General features: G+C 38.9%; 1 long non-coding RNA gene across 1 annotated transcript; it reads left to right on the top strand.

Annotated features, from left to right (window-relative positions):
* Positions 1 to 4,026: 4,026 nt before the first annotated feature.
* On the top strand, positions 4,027 to 5,526 carry LOC146315954 (uncharacterized). Its single transcript, XR_014771801.1, has 3 exons — positions 4,027 to 4,531; positions 5,018 to 5,102; positions 5,338 to 5,526. It is a non-coding gene; the product is annotated as an uncharacterized LOC146315954 (long non-coding RNA).
* The last annotated feature ends 2,708 nt before the right edge of the window (positions 5,527 to 8,234 follow it).

Raw genomic sequence — 8,234 nt, 5'->3', positions numbered from 1 at the left:
CTTGAAACATGTACGGGATACATATTTATTTTCAACTGGACTGAGGATCAAGGGACGGGTAGATGATGAGAGAATGTGATGCGGGTGGGTCGGCTTACACAGGCTGTCATTAGCAACGAGCAGTTGGGAGGACCCCACGGACCTTGTTTGTTTGTTTTTTTTTCTCTCAGGGCATCATGTTTTTGTTTATTGTCATAGGACTTTAAATGGCTAGAAATTATGTTACAATTATCAGCTGGAATATAAAAGGTTGTGGAAGTCCTGCAAAAAGAGGGAAAATATCTTATCTTAAACACAATAAGGCCGATGTTGCATTTATTCAAGAGTCACATTTTAAGTCAGAGGAAGCTCTGAAACCAAAATTTGGATGGGTAGGACATGTTTTTCATAGTTCATTTTCCAGTAAACGCAATGGGGTGGTTATACTTATACATAAAAATATGGCTTTAAATTGGTTTGACAGATAAAGGATAATGAGGGTAGAATGATTTGTTTACAGGCTAATATAGATGGCAAAAATATTATTTTGTGCAATATTTATGCACCAACCACCAATGTAACCCAAACTTTTTTCATCAAGTAAATAAAATTTTGGGAGAAATGGAGGGTGATGTAATTCTAGCAGGAGATTTTAATCAAGTCTGGGATCCATTTATAGATCGAAATACTTTTACAGGCCCATCTTGGATACCTAAAGATAGAGCAGCTATACACATGTTGAGTGAGGATAATACTCTAGTGGATACTTGGCAGTTGACAAACCCACGAAAAAGAGAATATACCTTTTTCTCTCAATGTCACAAATCATACTCGAGAATTGATATGTTTTTAATATCAAACAATATAACCAAGCAAGTTGCATATTGTAAAATTAATCCAATGGCTCTATCTGACCATGCAGCTGTAGAGCTGGGAATTGATATAAATAATGACACAGAGAGAAGAGGTAGATGGAGATTGAATGCGTCACTATTATCTAATGAGGCTTTTAACTTATTATTAAAAGAAGAATTACAGTCTTTTTTTTAATTAAATACAGGCAGCTCAGACAGGAGATCAACAGAGTGGGAAGCATCTAAAGCTTATATTCGAGGGAAAATTATAGCATATGCATCTAAAAAGAAAAGGGAGGACATGAGTAAGATAAAGGAATTGGAAACTAAAATTAGGATGTATGAAAGGGAATTGGCAGACGATTTCTCAAACCAGTTGTATCAAAACATTTGCAAGCTTAAATTTAAACTTTGCCATATAAACTACATCATACAAATGGTACTGTAATACACGGTACTTGTGTATCACTTTAAATTAAATTAAATTAAATTATTAAACTTTAGAAGGGCTGTGGGTGAAGAAGGAGTACGAGGAGAGCTTCGAAGGTTTCCACTTAATTCACTTTAATGTCCGGAGGAACGTAGGACAAGTCAATACTGACAACAAAAGTGACATTTTACATCTAACATATCACTCCGCCAATCTCGATCACAACTCATATTACCTGCACATAAGGTGCGCCACATTATATAGGTCCAGATTAACTTTAACAGCAGAATACAAGTGTAATTACCATTAAGCAAATTATATGGACACAAAATAATAAACAGTGAAAAATAAGAAAATCTACTGAATATATCTTCACAAAATAAATCTCATCTTACAGTACTAATAATGTAGCTGTATAATGTGCATAATGCAATACATTCGAAAAAAAAAATAAACCCACACACATTTTAGTGGCATTTTGTAAGTTTTCAGTGTCTAACTGTGGAATTTCCGAGTGTCCATGAAGGCACCTCGACTTGACTTGGCTGTGTGACGTTGTCGGACCATTAACTTCTCCCGCGTCTGTTGAGGTGAGTGGCTGTGTGTCTCCGTTCCTGTCTCTTTAATGTAAAAAAAAAGCAGTTAAATAGTCAGAAATATGTAAACTGACAGTAAATTGGCATGATAATCGATAAATACGAACAGGAAATGAAGCCTCGGTCGATAGGCGGTCAGGGGGAGGGGCGGGAGAGGGAGGTGCGTCGAAATCCGTCGGTTTAAAAACCCCTACACATGATCAACGGTAAAAACGCTTTGCCTGGCTGTCTCATATTTTCCTAAGGAGAGAGCGGTGGCGCCTGACCTAGCGGCACCACTACCCTTGGCATGGCGCACAGCTGGGATGTGCCGCTCAGCGCTGCGCCCAAAGTTCAACTTTGACCTCGTTTGCCGCTGACCTTTCAAAGCGCAACCAATGAGATAACAGCTGAATGTGACGTAGCCAAAAGCGACACATACAAATAGAGGAGGGAGAGAAAATGGAAGAAAAACTCATTATCTGTGTTTCCGAGTTCCCCGAACTGTATAACACATGATACCACGAACTCGGCAGGAAGACTATTGCTTGGCGAAATGTCAGTAGTCAGATCGGGCTACCAGGCTTGTGAATAGGCAGAGTTTACGAGCTACCGTTAAGCTAAATACAATGCTAATGTTAGTTTAGCTGTTTGTGTATGTTCGCTATTCCAGGCAGACACAGTGAGAGGATCAGTGCTTCGTAGCTATATAAACTGTCCTTTAGCTCAGCAACAGTAAATCCTATCATGTTGTTACATAGAGCTGTGGTTAGTTTTTGCAGAAGGGGAGTCTGCTTTTTCTGAGATACATAAGATGAGACTAATATATTGTTTCTAGGCAAAGAGAAATACATTTGGAGGCTGCGCTTGAGTGGTGAGTGAAGTAAAATCTGAACTCAAAGTAACAACAGAGTACATTATTTGACTGTGGACTGTGTTTAGCTGCCTTAAATGGGACAGAAGAACAATGGTAGTAGGCAGCCATGTATATTAGACTTAGAGCCAGACATTCAGTTAAACCAATCACAATCAGCTTTGACAATTTCTGCCCAGCAACTGTGGGTGGACATGTATCCACTGTGTAGGCAAGACATGCATTTAATGAAAATCTGCCTCTCGAACTACTGCCTCTGAGTGACAGACACTAAGTCCCACAGCCAAACCAAACACATGTTGAGCGAGAAGAGAAGACTGCGAACACAGCCATGTAAATTTTATTCTTGTGGTGCCAAATATGTGGTCACACCAACAATTTAAAGAACTGGAACATGTTGGGGTCATCTGCTTTTCTCCTGAAGGTCTTAATCTGAGTTAATATGGGAGTGAATGGGGCAGTTGGTTGGAAAACTTGTCCTTTTTGACCTTGCTGAGCCAAAACTATAAGTCCTTTTGTTTCTGTGGTCACATGTTGCTACCGGCACAGCTTTTCCTACAATCTGATGTGCAATTTGTGTATGTTGAGAGAACACTGAAGTCTGAATCTGAGAAGGGGTGTAAGTGAGAGAAGAACAACATGGCTGACAATAAAAATGGCAGTAGGCAGTGATGGATATTAGCCTTAGAGCTGGATATTCAGTGGCTGCTATGGCCAGCAGCTATGAGTGAACATGCATCCAATGTGTAAGCAAGACACACAGACACGCACACACTCACCCATACACATACAAACATGCACAATAGTGCATGCACGCACACACACGTGCACGGACACACAGACACGCACACATGCACAACTTCAATGATACATTTAGTGCTATTATTACTGCTGGCAGTATGGTGGAAATACTAGTTGGCAGTGAGCATAAGGCACACTCAAAGTTTTGTGCAAAATTTTCTGGCTATAGTTAGTGATGCCTATGTGAATTGTACATCAGGCACACTGAATGACACTTACACTACAGCATTTACAGTGAACATGATGCTGAAGCATCCCTTTAATAAATTTAATTGTTTTACTGTAATAAATTCATCCCACTGCAGTTGAAGTAAATAAAGGCAGACTTAAAAAGTGTAAATTTTTCTTTTATGTCAGTCTGCTTTCTTGAAGTTGCAGAAGTTAGTCTAATGTCATGCTTTGTTGAAGTTGCATAAGTTAGTCTAATGCCATGTTAAGGTCGGGAGGCTTAAACTGCATTTTCTTAGTAAATAGTATATCAACAGGTTTTATGTTGATATACTATTTGTTGGTAAACAAAAAAGCCAAGTGCCTTTAAAACAATTTTAATAGCTTTTAAAGGGATCATTCAGCTTATTTGAAGTGGGGTTATGTGAGGACCTTATCTATAGTCAGTGTATTAACTACAGTGAATTTGAGTCAGCACACCACCAACTGGGACAAGCAGAGAGGAGCACCATTAGGGAAGCTAGCAGTGTACTACTGTGGACAAGGTCAGTAACAAAACATATTTTAGCCACCTGAACAAGGTCCACCTAGAAAATAATTATTTTCCATTGTAAATGGCCCACTGTTAATCCAGAGTTTTACTTATGTCAAGATTAACTAACTGAGATTTTTCACTAAACCTAGAATACACCCCTGGTCTTAGCACAGTGCATGAGGAGATGGAGTCCAGCAACCCGCCACTGCTGTCCTCACCGCTAACCTAAAGCATCCATGTACCTGGGAGTGGGAGTCGGCACACCAAGAGGCCACTGCTTCACCATTATTTGACCTGGAGCACGACCTGGACCTGGTGGGTAACTATGTTTGTTTTCTTTGATTCTTTGAATGCTGCCAATAACTTATAGTTATACTTATGGACACAGTAAATTCTGACCATGTACATCATTGGTTAATGTCATCTCTCTCTTCCATTGATCTATAAACGTGAAATAATTAACATACATAACTTACAACATCTTGAATTTTTTTTTTATTATTATTTTCATTTGCAGAGGAAAACATGTAAATGAGTGTTGATCTGTGTTTGTGCACTTGTTCTTAACAGGAAACAAACATGTTCCAGAGATGGAGAGACAAAACTCACAGGATCACACCACTACTATCTGCTCTATAAATCGACCTGTGCCAGGTAAATAAGAACAGCCTACTCCCATGCATGATATGTGTCTCTTTTTTATTGTGTATTAGTGGTATATTAGCATGTAATGTACACTGTCTGTATTGTGCTTTGTTTATATGCATCAATGGTGTAACATTTTTCTCTTCCTCTCACAAGGCTCTGACAAGATGTGAAGTTGGACACACGTCAGTGAAGCAACAAGCAACATCAGCAGTCATCTTGAGCTGGAGTCAAACATGCTGTAAGTCAACTTTACAGTTCATAGATTGTGCATACCATTAGTATGACCAATAGTTATAATGTGAAAACATTTAAAGGTTCAGTCACTGCTCCTTCTGTTTTGCTCTGACACTCAAGTGTTAAACAGAGATTTCTGTGATGTGCATGTGCAAAACCACAGACTGTTGTGGTATATGCCAACTGTCATATCCTTTTTTTATGTTTGTGTGCTTGTGTCCTTCATGAACAACAAACAGAAATCAAGGAGGGCTCCAGCAACATTTGACCGTGCTTTGCATAGCTAAGCCACACTGAGAGGCTACGACGAATACACCTGACAACTGCCTGACCTGTACCTCGTATGCGACTGTGTTTTTCTGTCAGTCATAAACACTGTAGTGTTACAGCATGACTCTGAAAACTGTTGATTTCCAGACAACAAATAACTGTGGGTTGTTTGTGTTCGCCGTCTACATCATCAGTCTTATAGTGTCCTCTCCTCTCGTCACATAACCAGAGCCACATGGACCGAGGGACAGGAACAGGTAGTGCAGCTATATGTCTTGACCAAACATGAAGTAGGACACATGTCAACGAAGCAGTGCGGTACCGACAGCAACACTTGAGTGTGCTTTGCACAGCTAAGCCACACTGAGAGGCTACGACAAATATACCTGACCTGTACCTGGTATGTGACTGTGTTTTTCTGTCAGTCATGAACACTATAGTGTTACGCCATGATTCTCTGAAAACTGCTGATTTCCAGAAATGGCACTAAAGTTTCCTCTCCTCTCCTCTCCTCTCAGGGACAGGAAAAGGCAGTGCAGCTATGTGCTTTTTACTCAACATTCATTGCTAATCTTCAGATGGACCCAGACCATCTGTAAGTATCCTATATAGCAGGGGTCCCTAACAGGCGGACCGTGGTCTGAGTCCTGACCCACACACCGTCCTATATGGACCTGGACCTATAACCAATAAATTCTTAATAGATTTGAAATTTTGACGGGGCGCTTCTATTTTAACTGGCGCAACTATTCTAGTCTTTCCGGCGCTGGTTTAGCTGATCAGGAAACGCACAGACCAACTGCAGAGAAGCTGCGTGTGGAGGAGACTGTTGTTAATGACAAAGTTTATTACAACAGTCGAAACTAACGTGATGGTTAATGACATCGACACCAACCAGATGCACTTATAAAATTAAACAACCGTATAAGGAGGCCTGTAAGTAAAACGGGAGAGTCTGTGTTTCTCTGTGAGAAACTTTGAGATCTTCTCACAGCAGAGTGAACAGGTGAGGGAAGGGAGGAGGGCACATTGATCTAATCAATCACTGATACCGTCGTCATCTCGGACTGATTAAAAAATAAAAATGCCAAAATTGGTGACAAATCAAACCTGGGTGTCCACACAAATAAAGTCTTTGTGTGAAACACTGCAGAGTGTAACATCATGCTGTTTACAGACAGTCTGCTGTCATTAGTTTGACAGAGAGACAGAGAGGGTCGTGTCTAGAAGGGAACCCTAGACCTGCGAAAGATTGTGCGAGTTTGATTATTTTAGTAGAAATAACGAACACAAATCTTGCGAGAACTATGCAAATAAAGAGTTAGAGCTTCTAGACACGACCGAAAAAGGTGCGCAGCTCCAAAAATAGAAAATCATATCGTGGTGTCGATGTTTTTAATGTGGCGGGCTGCCATAAATAAAACACTATTCACTGAAATACTGATCACTGACCTGCTGTGATGGAAAAAAATACTCAGATTCTTTACTTAGGTATTTTTACATTGTGGTATTAGTGTTTTTACTGAATTACAATTTAAAAATTTTGCATGTTATTGTTTCCTTTTTTGAAAAATCAACATTTTTATTGCTGTTGTTGTAACTTTAATGGTATTCATATTGGTATTTTTGGATGACTAAATACAGACCTGCAAACTCATAAGAGGAGAAAAAGGTGGCATGTTGGAAAACCAGTCCCAAGTTACCTGGGGGTCTGGGAGCGTCTGTCCTGCTCCAGAAGAAAAATGTTGTGATTTTAACATGTGAACAAAACATTCTGGTGACTGTTTTAGTTAAAAGAGTTAGTTGCATCTTCTGTTTGTGGTTTCTGCAGACATTACTACCTTTACTTTTACCTTTGTACTTGGAAAAAGAGTAGAAAGTAAAGTAAAAACAGTAAAAGCAAATCTACAGTAAAAGTAAAGTTACTTTACTGAGTATTTTTACTTTAGTAATTTATAGTTGTTCATTTAATAGACCTGTCTTATCTTCTCTTTTGTATATTACCATTGTTCTTAAATAAAGCAAAAGTAATGTAATAGAAAAAAAATGCAGACCAAGCAATATTTCTTATCTGATTACTCAATTAATCGCCAGAATAATTGATAGATTATGCTTTAATTTTACTGGTCCGGCCCACTTGAGATCAAATTGGTCTGTATGTGGCCCCTGAACTAAAAAGAGTTTGACACCCCCCTGATATAGACGTTGATACAACTACTACACTACTTCAGTATATATCATAACAAAATTCAACTTCTCTGGACTAATTTCATCTTTTGTGACTCTCTTTTAGAAAATAATTATGATATTTTATTTTACTATTGCTTTAGAGGCTTTGCAGAGGCTGTAAACTGACTCTCCATGTGCTGCTGAATTGTTTGACCATTCACTTGATAGGCCATGCAGTGACTCTTTTTGTCCAGCAGATGGAGCCAAGCTAGGGCTGGGCGGTATGACAAAATTCATATCACAGTATAAATTGAATCCCTTCACGGTAACAGTATATATCGCGGTATAAATGTTGCGGTGTAAAACTTATGGAAGTGTTTCTGAATGGGTTTTGTAAAACAACAACAACAGCAAAGATATAATGTAATTTTTGAGCATTTATTGTGCAGAAGAACAATAGAAGTAAGGATAGTGCCTCAGAAGTACAAAATTCTTACAAAAAAAGTGGATATTGTAAACAGTACTTCAAGTAAGAGAGGTTTTCTATAAGACAAATGGCAAAAACAGTGAAAAGGTTCTGTAATCCTGTAAAAATCTGTAAAAAAAAATACCAAAGTAAAGAATGTGAGTATTTTTTCCATCACAGCAGGTCAGTGATCAGTGTTTCAAACTCGCGCAATCTTTCGCGGGTCTAGGG

This window comes from Lutjanus erythropterus, chromosome 13 (assembly GCF_056507025.1).
Source record: "Lutjanus erythropterus isolate fLutEry1 chromosome 13, fLutEry1.hap2, whole genome shotgun sequence".
Taxonomy (NCBI): Eukaryota; Metazoa; Chordata; class Actinopteri; order Lutjaniformes; family Lutjanidae; genus Lutjanus; species Lutjanus erythropterus.
This window is presented reverse-complemented; position numbering and strand designations above follow the sequence as displayed.